General features: G+C 35.9%; 1 protein-coding gene and 1 pseudogene across 3 annotated transcripts in view; one reads left to right on the forward strand and one right to left on the reverse strand.

Annotated features, from left to right (window-relative positions):
- Nucleotides 1–13,933, reverse strand: part of CTNNA3 (catenin alpha 3) — a 1,978,275-nt gene that overhangs the window by 481,152 nt on the left and 1,483,190 nt on the right. The gene's annotated exons all lie outside the window — the stretch shown is intronic.
- Nucleotides 1,923–4,249, forward strand: LOC148775943 (afadin- and alpha-actinin-binding protein pseudogene; annotated as a pseudogene).

Consider the following 13,933-nt stretch of genomic DNA (forward strand, 5'->3'; position numbering starts at 1 on the left):
TTTAATAAAGAACAGTAAATGAACAAATATTTGGGCAAATAAAAATTATATTCATTTATTTATTTAGAAAATTGCATATGTTTTTAAACACTAGAATTCCAAATCAAACATTTTTCAAACTTACAAAATCTCTAGATGGTTAAATCCATAATTAATGTAGAAATGGGAGAGGAGAGGGAAAAATTTATTTAAGAAAATATTATGCTCTTCCATAGAGTCAACAGAATTTTAGAGTACAATGTACAAAATTTATGAAATAATTAATTGTTAACTCTGATCATCAATAAAGAAAGTTTCTACTTAACATTTTAAAACACCTATATATAGAGGGATGTTGAGCATTTTTTCATGTGTTTGTTAGCCATCTTTATGTCTTCTTTGGAGAAATGTCTGTTTAGTTCTTTGGCCCATTTTTTGATTGGGTCACTTAGTTTTCTGGAATTGAGCTGCAGGAGCTGTTTGTATATTTTGGAGATTAATCCTTTATCAGTTGCTTCATTTGCTATTATTTTCTCCCATTCTGCAGGCTGTCTTTTCACCTTGCTTAGAGTTTCCTTTGCTGTGCAGAAGCTTTTGATTTTAATTAGGTCCCATTTGTTTATTTTTGCTTTTATTTCCAATATTCTGGAAGGTGGGTCTTTAGTTCAGGTTCGACGCATGATACAGGATGCTTGGGGCTGGTGCACAGGGATGACATGGAGGGAGGATATGGGGAAGAGGGAGGTGGGAGGGGGGTTCAAGAAAGAAAACACATGTACACCCAGGGCGGATTCATGTCGATGTATGGCAAAACCAACCAATATATTAATGTAAGGTAATTTGCCTCCAATAAAATAAATTAAAAAAAAAAATAAAACACCTATATATAGAAGGAAAGAAATAGGTTCTTTCTTATAAATATTGGTCATGTAATTTATTAATTCCTTGATATATCCACCAAGAGAAAAGGACTATTTCAGATACTAGTATGAGCTATATCATAAGATCTTTATTCTTTATTTTTCAATATTCAATAATATTTGGAAATTAATACACTTGTTAAATTCATTGTCCAGTGGCCGTTAATTCCAAATAATTATTTGAATTATTTATTGATTGAAACTGTGTGCAAAATGCATCAAGTCTTTTACTGTATTACTTAATTTTCACAACAAATCTGCCCTGAGTTCACCATTTTACACATATGAATATTATACTTCAGAAAGCTTACACACATTTCTAAGGACACAAAAGCAGTAACAAATTCTTAAGACAAGCACTTGTAATCTTCAAAGTCAGTTATTTTACCGTGTCATGATGCTTTAATAAAATAATATATTGTGTATTTTTGTAAGTTCAGATTTAAAAACAATCAAAAATAAAAATTCCTGCCATTGTTTAATGATATATAAATATAAGTTTAGATATCACTATCCTCTTTTTCTAAAATCCTCTCTGTATGGTTCTAAAACTCATTTCTCTCTCTTTTTTTTAACTTTATGATTTTTTTATAGAAGGAAATATTCTTCAGACAAACTGACCAATGATGCTGGCAATTGACAGGAGCCATCTGGGAGGCCTGGCGTGCTGTGGTTCATGGGGTCGCAGAGAGTCGGACACGACTGAGCAACTGAACTGAACTGAACTGATCTAGTTTGAAAGCCAGTTGGTATGACTGTCTCCTCATATTCTACTGCTCCTGGTTTTAGGATTTTCAGAGTCTCTAAACATAAATACAGATGCTTTCTTGTCCACAAGAATATAGCATATTATATTCTTTTAGTAGAAACCCGAAACACTGAAAAAATTCTAGTTCTACATTAACTATACTTAAGGGATGTTATAGGAAATATATTCAAGGTAATTCACAACTAAACGTCAAAATATAGAAGGAGCATAATGAAGTTAAAGGAGAAGACAGGGCGGGGAAGGCGGGAGCCGGAGGTGGGGGCGGGGCCGTCGGCCCGGGCTCAGCGTGCCACCGCGCCTGTGCGGGCCCTCGGGGCTGCGCGAGCAGGGCCGGGACTCCGGGCGGTGCTTCCCCGCCGCGGCCGCGGGCCGTGAAGGAAATGCCTACATAGAAGACTGACAGCAGCTGGGCTGAATGTGTCACTGCTGAATTGGTTCCTCAGGTATCCTGGCTCTGGTGATTGCTATGGGAGATTGGATGACTGTTACAGATCCAGGTCTGTCTTCAGAAAGCAAAACTCTCTCTCCATATACCTCAGAAACAAAGATGTCTCCATCAAGTTTATACTCACAGCAAGTGCTATGTTCTTCAATACCTTTGTCAAAAAATGTGCACAGTTATTTTAGTGCCTTCTGCACAGAAGAGAATATTGAGCAGAGTATCTCATATCTGGATCAGGAATTGACTACTTTCGGTTTTCCTTCATTATATGAAGAATCCAAAGGTAAAGAGACAAAGAGAGAATTAAATATAGTTGCTGTTTTAAATTGCATGAATGAGCTACTTGTACTTCAGCGGAAGAACCTTCTAGCTCAGGAAAATGTGGAAACACAGAATTTGAAACTGGGAAGCGATATGGACCATCTACAGAACTGCTATGCAAAACTTAAGGAACAACTGGAAACCTCCAGGAGAGAAATGATTGGTCTTCAGGAAAGAGACAGACAATTACAATGTAAGAATAGGAATTTGCATCAGCTACTGAAAAATGAAAAAGATGAGGTGCAGAAATTACAAAATATCATTGCAAGTCGAGCTACTCAATATAACCATGATATGAAGAGAAAAGAGCGTGAATATAATAAACTAAAGGAACGTTTACATCAACTTGTTATGAACAAGAAGGATAAAAAAATTGCTATGGAAGTTTTAAATTACGTGGGGAGAGCTGATGGGAAAAGAGGCTCCTGGAGGACGGGTAAAACCGAAGCCAGGAATGAAGATGAAATGTATAAAATTCTCTTGAATGATTATGAATATCGTCAGAAACAAATCCTAATGGAAAATGCTGAACTTAAGAAGGTTCTTCAGCAAATGAAAAAGGAAATGATTTCTCTTCTTTCTCCCCAAAAGCAGAAACCTAGAGAAAGAGCAGATGATAGTACAGGAACTGTTATCTCTGATGTTGAAGAGGATGCTGGGGAACTGAGTAGAGAGAGTATATGGGACCTTTCCTGTGAGACTGTGAGAGAGCAGCTTACCAACAGCATCAGAAAACAGTGGAGAATTTTGAAAAGTCACGTAGAAAAACTTGATAACCAAGTTTCAAAGGTACACTTAGAAGGTTTTAACGATGAAGATGTAATCTCACGACAAGACCATGAACAAGAAACTGAAAAACTCGAGTTAGAAATTCAGCACTGTAAAGAGATGATTAAAACTCAGCAGCAACTTTTACAGCAGCAGCTTGCTACTGCATGTGATGATGACACCACTTCACTGCTACGAGACTGTTACTTGTTGGAAGAAAAGGAACGCCTCAAAGAAGAATGGTCCCTATTTAAAGAGCAGAAAAAGAATTTCGAGAAGGAAAGACGAAGCTTTACAGAAGCAGCTATTCGCCTAGGATTAGAGAGAAAGGCATCTGAAGAAGAAAGAGCCAGTTGGTTAAAGCAACAGTTTTTAAATATGACTACCTTTGACCACCAGAACTCAGAAAATGTGAAACTTTTCAGTGCCTTCTCAGGAAGTTCTGATTGGGACACCCCTGCATTACCCTCGAGGCCACGGCAAAAGAAGCCTCACGGTGTGCCTAGCGGGTCTCCAGTTTGCACGTCTAAACTGACTAAGTCTCTTCCTGCTTCTCCTTCTACTTCAGACTTTTGCCAGACACGTTCTTGTGCATCTGAACATAGCAGTTCAATCAATGTACTGAATATCACTCCTGAAGAAACTAAGCCAAATCAGGTTGGAAGAGAATGTACAAATCAGAAGTGGAGCATGTCGTCAAGGCCTGGGTCACAGGAAGGTTGCTATAGTGGATGCTCCTCGGCCTACACAAATTCTCATGTAGAGAAGGATGACTTACCTTAGATATATGAACAGGGAACTTTTTTTCATTAACATGGTCATCAGATTTCATATCTGAGTTGAAACAGGGCATGTTATAAAGTCAGTGATCTCTTAATAATTTAAGATGGTCTGTGTTGTTTGTTTGGACTTCCCTGTTCCTCCCCCAAAGAGCTAAAATGTTAAATCTATTTAAAAGGATATAAAAACTTTGGATATGTATTTTTAGTAACAGAAGCATCTGGTTCTGTGAATAAAGGAATGTATACACGTTTGGATGGAAACAAAGCACTAAGAATAAGTTTCCTATTATAGGTATTAAAAATAGCACTTTTAGGAAACTGATTATTGTAAATGTTTAATTTTGTCTCATGCATAGTTGGCATTGGAAGTTTAGCCTTTCCTTGAATGTATACTGTAGATTTTTAACAAAGCAAGTTCTATATTTATTATGTTTAATGTGATTTGAAATTCCCTCTTTCATATGTTTTAAATAAAGTGAAGTTTATGTAAAAAAAAAAAAAATAAAGGAGAAGACAGGATAAAGGGCTAAAGATTTTTTGTAACTTTAAAAAGTATATAGGTGTAATCTTCATATTTTAAGGTATAAAATTTTTACAGCATTTCCAATCACAAATGCAGGTTTGAGATAATATTGTCACTAAATAACAATACATAATGGTAACAAAAGCAAAATACCAGATGACATAATAAAGGCTAGAAATGTTGTTTAAAGGCAATTTGGTCCACTGCAGTGGAATGTGAGAATGGCTTCTGGAAAATCTGTAGCATCGTAAAAACCCAAAGCCACTTTCTCTCTGAAAAATATTAACCAAAGTTATCAAAGATAAAAGTGTTTACTTATATACTGACTGATGACTAAGTTTAGATCATGAAGCTATTAATGACTGATGGGCTCTACTCCTCCATGTCATTATTTCTACCACTTCATTCTGAGAGAAATTATTGTGTCCTTGGCAGTTAGAAACCATTTTCAAGCCCCCAGGAGAACATTTTTCCCTTAAATAACTTTGAGAATTGCCTATTTTTGAGGGAAAAAAAAATGCACTCAAAAAAGAGCTGGAAGTTTGGGAATTTGGTATGGTCCCTAAAACAAAGATATGATTTCACTTTAATAAGTACCATTTGGTTGAATTTTTCATGAAATAGTAAAGACTAATTTTGGGAAGTCCATTATATAATGACAAGCTATATACTGAAAAAAGCAAAAAGTAAAACAGAAGAAAGCTTCCAAATCATATTGAAATATGTAACATCTAAACTAAAATTTAGTCTCCTATCCTCTTATTTGAAAAAATGTAAGAAATATCCTATGGTTTTTCCAGTGGTCATGTATGGATGTGAGAGTTGGACTGTAAGAAAGCTGATCGCCGAAGAATTGATGCTTTTGAATGTGGTGCCAGAGAAGACTCTTGAGAGTCCCTTGGACTGCAAGGAGATCCAACCAGTCCATTCTAGAGGAGATCAATCCTGGGTGTTCATTGGAAGTACTTATGCTAAAGCTGAAATTCCAATACTTTGGCCACCTCATGCGACTAGTTGACTCACTGGAAAAGACTCTGATGCTGGGAGCGATTGGGGGTAGGAGGAGATGGGGACGACAGAGAATGAGGTGGCTGGATGGCATCACCGACTCGATGGACATGAGTTTAGGTGAACTCCGGGAGTTGGTGATGGACAGGGAGGCCTGGCGTGCTGTGGTTCATGGGGTCGATAAGAGTCGGACACAACTGAGCGACTGAACTGAACTGAACTGAATGTATAAACAACAAATCCTAATGTATAGCACAGGGAACTATATTAAATATCTTGTAATAAGCCAGAATGTAAAAACTATATGCATATATATATATATATATATACATACACACACATTTACATACATATACACACATTTACATATATATATATATAAAACTGAATCACTTTGGTACAGAAACTAACACAACATTGTAAATCAACATGTATTTCAACAAAATACATCTTTAAAAAAATCAAAAAGGAGACATATTGAAAGGTAAAAAGAAAGGGATGTAATCAAATATGAAATAATTGACTTTTAGTGCAAGCACTGTGATGGGCATTTAGACTTAGGTAGCAGGGAAATGGAAGTGCTGAATCAAATAATTTTAATTATACGAAAATGTGGACTGAGGCTAATGTGTTCTGAGATCTGAAGAAGAAAATGTATATCTTCTCTGGAAAAAAAAAATTCTCCCTAAGAATTCATAGAATAGCAAATATCAGATTTAGATTGTCAAGGATTTTAGGTGCTGGAATTATAGTACCTGTATCACTTACAATAGACCAGGAACTATTTACAAGCAGCTTTAAATATATTAAATGATTATCCATCTACCGTCTGAGGTTGAAACAATTTTTATATTTCTATTTGACATATGAAAAGAGCAAAATATAAGGTAGTTTTATATTTGTTCAAAGCCAAACATCAAGAATCTACCTAAATATGTAAAATTTAAAAATACATGTGTTTAAAAAACCCAAAGAATGGATTAGCCTTGCTATTTACATATAACTGAAGAGAGAATTAAGACTAGAAAATGAACAGACTCAACTGACCCTTGAAAAAGGAGAAAGGGAACACAGTAGATCGAAGATAATCTCTTCAACAATTGGTGCTTGAATATGTGGACATCTACATTAGAAAAAAAATAATCTATACACAAACTTATATCTTTCAAAAAAATTAATTCAAAGTGAATCATAGATATAAATGTAAAATAAACTGCAACTCTCCTAGAAAATAACATAGGAGAAAATACAGATGAACTTGGACATGGTAATGACTTTTAGATACAATAACAAAGGCACAATCCATTAAACAAATAATTAATAAACTGGACTTTATTAAAACAAAAAAACCTTTTGTAAAGACAATGCCGAGAGAACAAGAAAACAAGTCATAGACCAGGGGAAAATATTTGCAAAGACACATCTGATGAAGAACTGTTATACAAAATATAAAAATAACTCTTAAAACCAAACAGCCCAACCAAAGAAAAAAAAAAAAAGGCCAAAGACCTTAGCAGAAATCTCACTAAGGATATACAAATGGCAAATAAGCATATGAAATGACGTTCTACACCATATGTCATCAGAGAAAGTCAAGTCAAAACAATAAGACTCCACTATACACCTTTTAGAAGAGCCAAAATCCAGAATACTGACAACACTAAATGATAGTGAGTTTGTGGAACTACAGGAACTCTCATTAATTGCTAGTTGGAATGAATGCAGAATAACACAGCCTCTTTGGAAGGCAGTTTGTCAGTTTCTTTCAAAACTAAACATACTCTTAGCATGCGATCTAGCCTTTATGCTAGTATTATCCTTGATATTTACATAAGGGAATTAAAAATGTATGTCCACATAAAAACCTGAACATGAATGTTTATTACAGCTTGATTCACAATGGCAAAACTTGGAAGCAACCAAGACACCCTACAGTACGTGAAGGGATCAGTAAACTGTGATACATTCAGGCAATGGAATATGATTCAACACTGAGAAGAAATGAGTTAAGACATCACAAACAAGACATGAAGGAGACTTAACTGCATATTGCTAAGAGAAAGCAGCCATCTGAAAAGGCTGTAAAATGTGTGATTCAACTATATAACGTTCTGGAAAAGGTGAAACTATGGAGACAGTAAAAGATCAGTGGCTGTTCAGAGTTAGGGGAAAGGCAGAGACAAATAGGCAGAACACAGAATACTTTTCAGTGCAGTGAAACTACTCTGTCTACTCTACTGGTGGATTCATATCTTTATACATTTGTTCAAATCCATAAAATGTACAACACCAAGTGTGAACCCTAATGTAAATTCTGATCTGTGGGTGATAATGTTGTGTCAATGTAGTTTCATCAGTTACAACAAATGTATTCAATACTTCTATGACAGGGGATACTGATATTGAGGGAAGCTATGCATGTGTTGGACATGACTGAGCAACTGAACTGAACTGAACTGATGCATGTGTTGGGGCACGGAGTATTTAAAAAAAAATCTCTGTACTTTCCTCTTAGTTTGCTATAAAACTAAAACTGCTTTTAAAACTAACAACAACAACAAAAAGAAAACTAATGAATCAGAAACATGACATAAAGAAATTATTTGACTTTTAGCACAGAGAATGAAACAAGGTATAGTAATCTACAAATCTGAGTTTAAGGATATAATGGGTTGGGTGAGAACACACATCATGCATAATAGAGAGAATAGAGAGACTGGAAGAAATAACATATTTGCAAAGAGGATAGCTTATTAATTTTCTAAAACTGTTAAAGACATGATTTCACAGATAGACAAAATGTATACCAAACAATATAAATAAAATCTATATCCACAGTTAAGCACATCATAGCGAAACAGCAGAATGCCAAAGACAAAAAACAAACTTAAAAGTACCAAAAGAACCTAAAGATTAAAGACGACTAGATTAGGAGTAGACTCAGAAAGGAACATTGTCTTTATTCCCTATTTCTACTCTTTCTTCAATGCTTGTTACAAAAAATAACAACATACCTTCATCTTAGGCAAAATGTGCCTGAAAGAAATAATTATTATTCAGTCAATTAGTTTATTTTTAAAAATAAGTCCTTGAAAGATGATTAAAAATAAAGGTTTTGAATAACAGACTTGTATTTCTCTACTGATTGAATCTCTTACTTGACTATTGTAAACTTAGGCTGGTCACATAATCCCAGTGAACTTCACTTTCTTCATTTTTTCAGTGTATATTATTCCATAATAGTATTATTTCCAGGGATTTTCTCTGGAATGTAGGAAACAAAATATGTAGGACGTTTCAGGTTGACCCACATAAAATTATGCTATTGGTCAAAACAATTGAAAATTAGTTATTATATTTAAGGCCACCTTAATATTTAGAGTAAATCTGGTTTTAATCAGAGAAAAAATCAAGTTTACTTTTTTTCTGTTTTCAATATTTATTTATTTGACTGTTTTGGGTCTTAGTTGCAACATGCAGGATATTTAGTTGCAGCATATGAGATCCAGTTCCCTAACCAGGGATTGAACCCAGGCCCCTTATATTGGAAGCCCAGAGTCTTAGCCACTGGACTACCAGGAAAGTCCCAGACTTACTTCTAAATTTCTATACAATGAAGATAAAAACTGTTTTCAAAAGAAGAATCTAGTTCAGAATCAACATTGCTTTCTACTCCATTAAAGTCTCTAGGAATTAACTACTCTAGGCCTGTCAACTTGTTTCACTAAGTTCAGGTATGCATCTTATTAAAAGTTATAAAGTATTTCCCTGGTATGTCCAACAGAGGTTTAAGTTGTCCACCATAATACTCTTACCTTGAGTTTATGGAGGAATTATGACTTGCTTATAACCAATAAAATGGGAAAGTTGATGGAACATATGTGATTATGTACACATGATTATGAGATTATATTACATAAGATTATAGCACTTTCCTTGCTGATTGTCCTTTTCTTTCTGACTTTGAGAAAATAAGCACCTGCTGTGGAGAATTCCATAGTAAGAATTGTGGGAAGTCTCTGGGAGCTGAAAGTGTCCTCTGGGAGACAGCCAAGAAAAAGAAATTGAAGCCCTCAGTTCTACAACCATGAGGAATTGAATTCTACCAATAGTCTGAATGAGTTTGAAAGAGGATTTATCCTTAGTCAAGCCTGAGATGAAGCCACAACCTTGTCTGACACCTTGATTTGTGTTTTAATATAATATTCTAAGCAGAGGATCCAGTTAAGTCTTGCCTGGATATCTGCCCCACAAAAACTGTGAGGTACTAAACTGTATTGTTTTAAGCTGATAATGTTGTAATATTGTTACTCAGCAATAGATAATGAATATGCCTAGGAAAAGAAAGATAAATCATCAGACAGTGGCTCATGACAGAAAAGAAAAGGCAGATTATTCTTTCCACAGCCATTCACAAATTCCACAATCATACTAACTTCTGTTTTTCAATAGTTGTGATCTTTAAAAAATTGCATTATCAAAATAATCTCTAAAAGTAACCTTTCCATAGAAATCATTTCCACACTGCTAATGGCCAAAAAAAGAGGCCCTGAGTGGACAATTAACGATGCTGTTCAACCTCCCAGGAAGTCACATTTTCTCTACTATGGTAACATATGACACTGGTGGTATAGAATTGTGACATTCAGTGTATAGAATAATACTGTGTTTTTAGTGTAAATTGCTCTGGCTAGAAGACATAAATCAGGTATATATTTTGAGGCTGTAATGTCTAAGTAACTGCAATATACACTTTCTTGTGCTGTACTTCAAAGTGCCTTACTTAATTGACTCTGTTGTGAGCGTTTGTAGCTGTTCCACTGAAAGAACCTTAATGCTGCTCATAGAGAGAAGAATCATGGGGGAAATATTTGGGGCAGAGAGATGGTAGGGAGCTTGCTCTCTTTTGGCTTTTATTCTTAAGCAAATAATAGGAGCATTTAATTTTCTCCGAGAAAGAGAGATACTTTGATTATAGTACCTAGCTTTTGCCCACAAACAAAAGGTGAAGCTTAGACATGATGTCTCTTCCCCTTCAAGGAACTGAGTGCTGAACAAATTTATTTAGGTGAGGGCAAGAGAGAAATTTCCTGTTTCTGTATCAATGAACAGAAAATGACTCCAAAAGCAATTCTAGGGAAAAAAAATACAGGGAGAGATTCCTGCTCACATTGAAAGAGGATGGGAAATGGGAAAGGAACTACAGAGGGTGGACAAAAATGTGTGGTGGAGAAATTGTTTACGGATCAATTAGAAAATGTGTATTTTCCCTCTATTTCAGGGCAATAAAGAAAAGAATCAATGTCAACTCAGGAGATTTTAGTGACTGGATGGTTTATTTATTAAACACAAGTTGGAGGAATTTGTTTGGTCTTTGAGTATACTGAATTTTACACTATTTACACCGTTCCCCTTTTGAGATTTTACTTAGTGTACTCTAGAAGAAAACAAAGCCTGTCTATCCACAGAAGGGCTCTTAAAGGCTCTGTGGGAAAGAATCAGGATTTTCACTAAAAATAAAATAGTCTTCAGATAACAATCCTCTGCTAACTTGACAGTAAACAGCCATTCTTTAGTGATTTCCCAAGTAATCATGAATTAATATACTATACCAGATTCTTTGTAAAGACTATTATTTTATCTGAAAATAAAACAAAAACAGAAAATACATTGTTTATGATTTTGTACACAGTGCCAACAATCTCATCTGCTATTTATAGCAGAATTCAATGGATTTTCTACAAGTCACACATCTGAAAATTAAATCTCCCTGAGGATGCCATGATCATGACCACCCCAATGTCAATTGTTGTTTATGGAGAATTTACTATGTGCCAAGCATCCTGCTATATCCCATTCAATACATACACGCTACTACAATTCCTGAGGTTTGTACTCTTCAGTTCAGTTCAGTTGAGTCGCTCAGTCGTGTCTGACTCCTTGAGACTCCATGAATCACAGCATGCCAGGCCTCCCTGTCCATCACCATCTCCCAGAGTTCATTCAAACTCATGTCCATCGAACTGGTGATGCCATCAAGCCATCTCATTCTCTGTCGTCCCCGTCTCCTCCCACCCCCAAACCCTCCCAGCATCAGACTCTTTTCCAGTGAGTCAACTCGTTGCATGAGGTGGCCAAAGTATCGGAGTTTCAGTTTCAGCATCAGTCCTTCCAATGAACACCCAGGATTGATCTCCTCTAGAATGGACTGGTTGGATCTCCTTGCAGTCCAAGGGACTCTCAAGAGTCTTCTCCAGCACCACAGTTCAAAAGCATCAATTCTTTGTCGATCGGCTTTCTTCACAGTCCAACTATCACATCCATACATGACCACTTATTTCCCCTAATTTTTCAGATAAAAAAAGTATGACTGAGAAATAAAAAGTTATTTGCCCAAGGTGACAGAATAGCAGGAAGTGGAGTTTGGGATTTGAATGCAGGAAATATGATTCCTGAGCTCTTATAGTTAAGTAACAAAAATTACTTTATATCCTTCTCTATATTTGTATCCTACTTTCTGCCTCTCAATAATATATTCTGAAAGTATGCCAATATCATTAAAAATCCCTCAGAAAAGTATTTTTAATGATTGAAAATAATCTTATTTTAAGGCTCATGATATGTATTTTTTGGTAGTTTCCTAATTGTGATTAATATAAGACTAATTTTCTTTGTAAAACCAGTGACTGTCTTAGGGCTCACAAAAATGGGTACAATTGCAAATTTATAGGTTCAGATACATATTTTGAAATACCATACTTGTAAATCTTCCTTAGGCTGTTGGTTGCACAGTACACTCTGTTGAAGAAGACATCTATTGGTTTTCACAAAAATAAAATATTGTTGTCTCATTTTTGTCTTTTTCATACACAGAGAATTGAGTTACAGCTTTTGCCTGAGGGAGAATGAAGTAGTGTGACACATTATTCTGCCTCGCAGAAAAGGACATGAAAGTAGAGTTACCCACATAAATGAGGACAGAAGGCAGGTCAGAGTCTGCCCACTCATCCTGCGAGGGGAACAACCAACCTAAAGTAAAATATCCTACTTGTTTTACTTTGTTTCCCTCTGGATTGCAGAGGTTGATGAGAAAAGAAAAGGAGTCAGGGAGGAGGTAGGGGAATCGGCAATGAGTCAACCCATAGATAGTTTCTGTAACAGGGGGAAAGGGTAACTGAAAGTCAATCTCAGGAGGTAAAACTTGGTTGCAGAAGAATACTTCAGGAAACTTCCGGTTTTGTTTTCTTAGGCAGTTGAAAACAGAAAAAAGGAGTAAAAAGAAAAATAAAAGGGTTAAACTTGGTTTGTGAATGTATTCTTGATTATATCCTAAAATAACCCTGCTATTAATATTTCCTCAACCATAACTGAACACCTGGAAGATGTGGATCAAGCTCTCCTTTCCAGCAGTTAGCTTAATGCTATACTCAGTGTATAAAAAGCAAAGAAGTTTTGACTGAAAAAGTAAGCAAAGGAAGCTTAATCCTTCCTCATATTCTGGCCATAAAAAGTAGAGGGGATTGTATTATCTTCAGCCAGTTATACACCAAAAAGCTACAGACAGTTTTATAGTTTTATAAAACTATAGTTTTATAGTTTTATATATTGATAAGTAAGAGGCAGGAAAGAAGAGGGAGAGTTATATTTCCTTTAGAGGTTTAAAGCTTTCTTTTCTTTTCTTTTCTTTTTATTATGGATGGAGAACAGATGAGTGGAAGGGGGTTGGTTAAGGATAGGAATTAATAGTTGATTAAGAGGAATCTATGCAGTTAGAATTGGTGAAGGTAGCTATATCAGCATCATGAAGCAGACCCCAAAGGCTGAGGAATGAGCCCACGAAGCTAAGAGACCAAGCCCTGATTCTTTGGACTGGGAGCGCTGACTCCAAAATCCTAGACTACCAGAGAACTAACCATGCTGCTGCTAAGTCGCTTCAGTTGTGTCCAACTCTGTGCAACCCCATAGACAGCAGCTGACCAGGCTCCACCGTCCCTGGGATTCTCCAGGCAAGAACACTGGAGTGGGTTGCCATTTCAGGAGTACCAAACAGTGAGAACTCACACAAAGAAAACACTTGAATACAAGACCCAGCATCACCCAACCACAAATAGAACCTGTGCAGGACGCCTCATCTAAACAACAAAGAAAACAAAAATACAAACTCAATCATCAGCAGACAGGATTACAACCTCACTCAGCCTTGCCCATCAGAGGAAAAACAAACAAATAAACAAAAACTCAGCACAAATCTTACCCTATGCAAATCTCACACAAACTACTGGACCAACCTTAGGATGGCAGAAACCAAAAGGAAGAAAGAATTCAACCTTCTTCAAGGAAAGAATTCAACTTTCCTTGAAGCCTGGGAAAAGGAGACCTCAAACACAATAAGTTAAAAAATAAAATAGTGAAAAGGCAGAG

This window comes from Moschus berezovskii, chromosome 12 (assembly GCF_049115385.1).
Source record: "Moschus berezovskii isolate FMDL1 chromosome 12, NW_MosBer_1.0, whole genome shotgun sequence".
Classification (NCBI taxonomy): Eukaryota; Metazoa; Chordata; class Mammalia; order Artiodactyla; family Moschidae; genus Moschus; species Moschus berezovskii.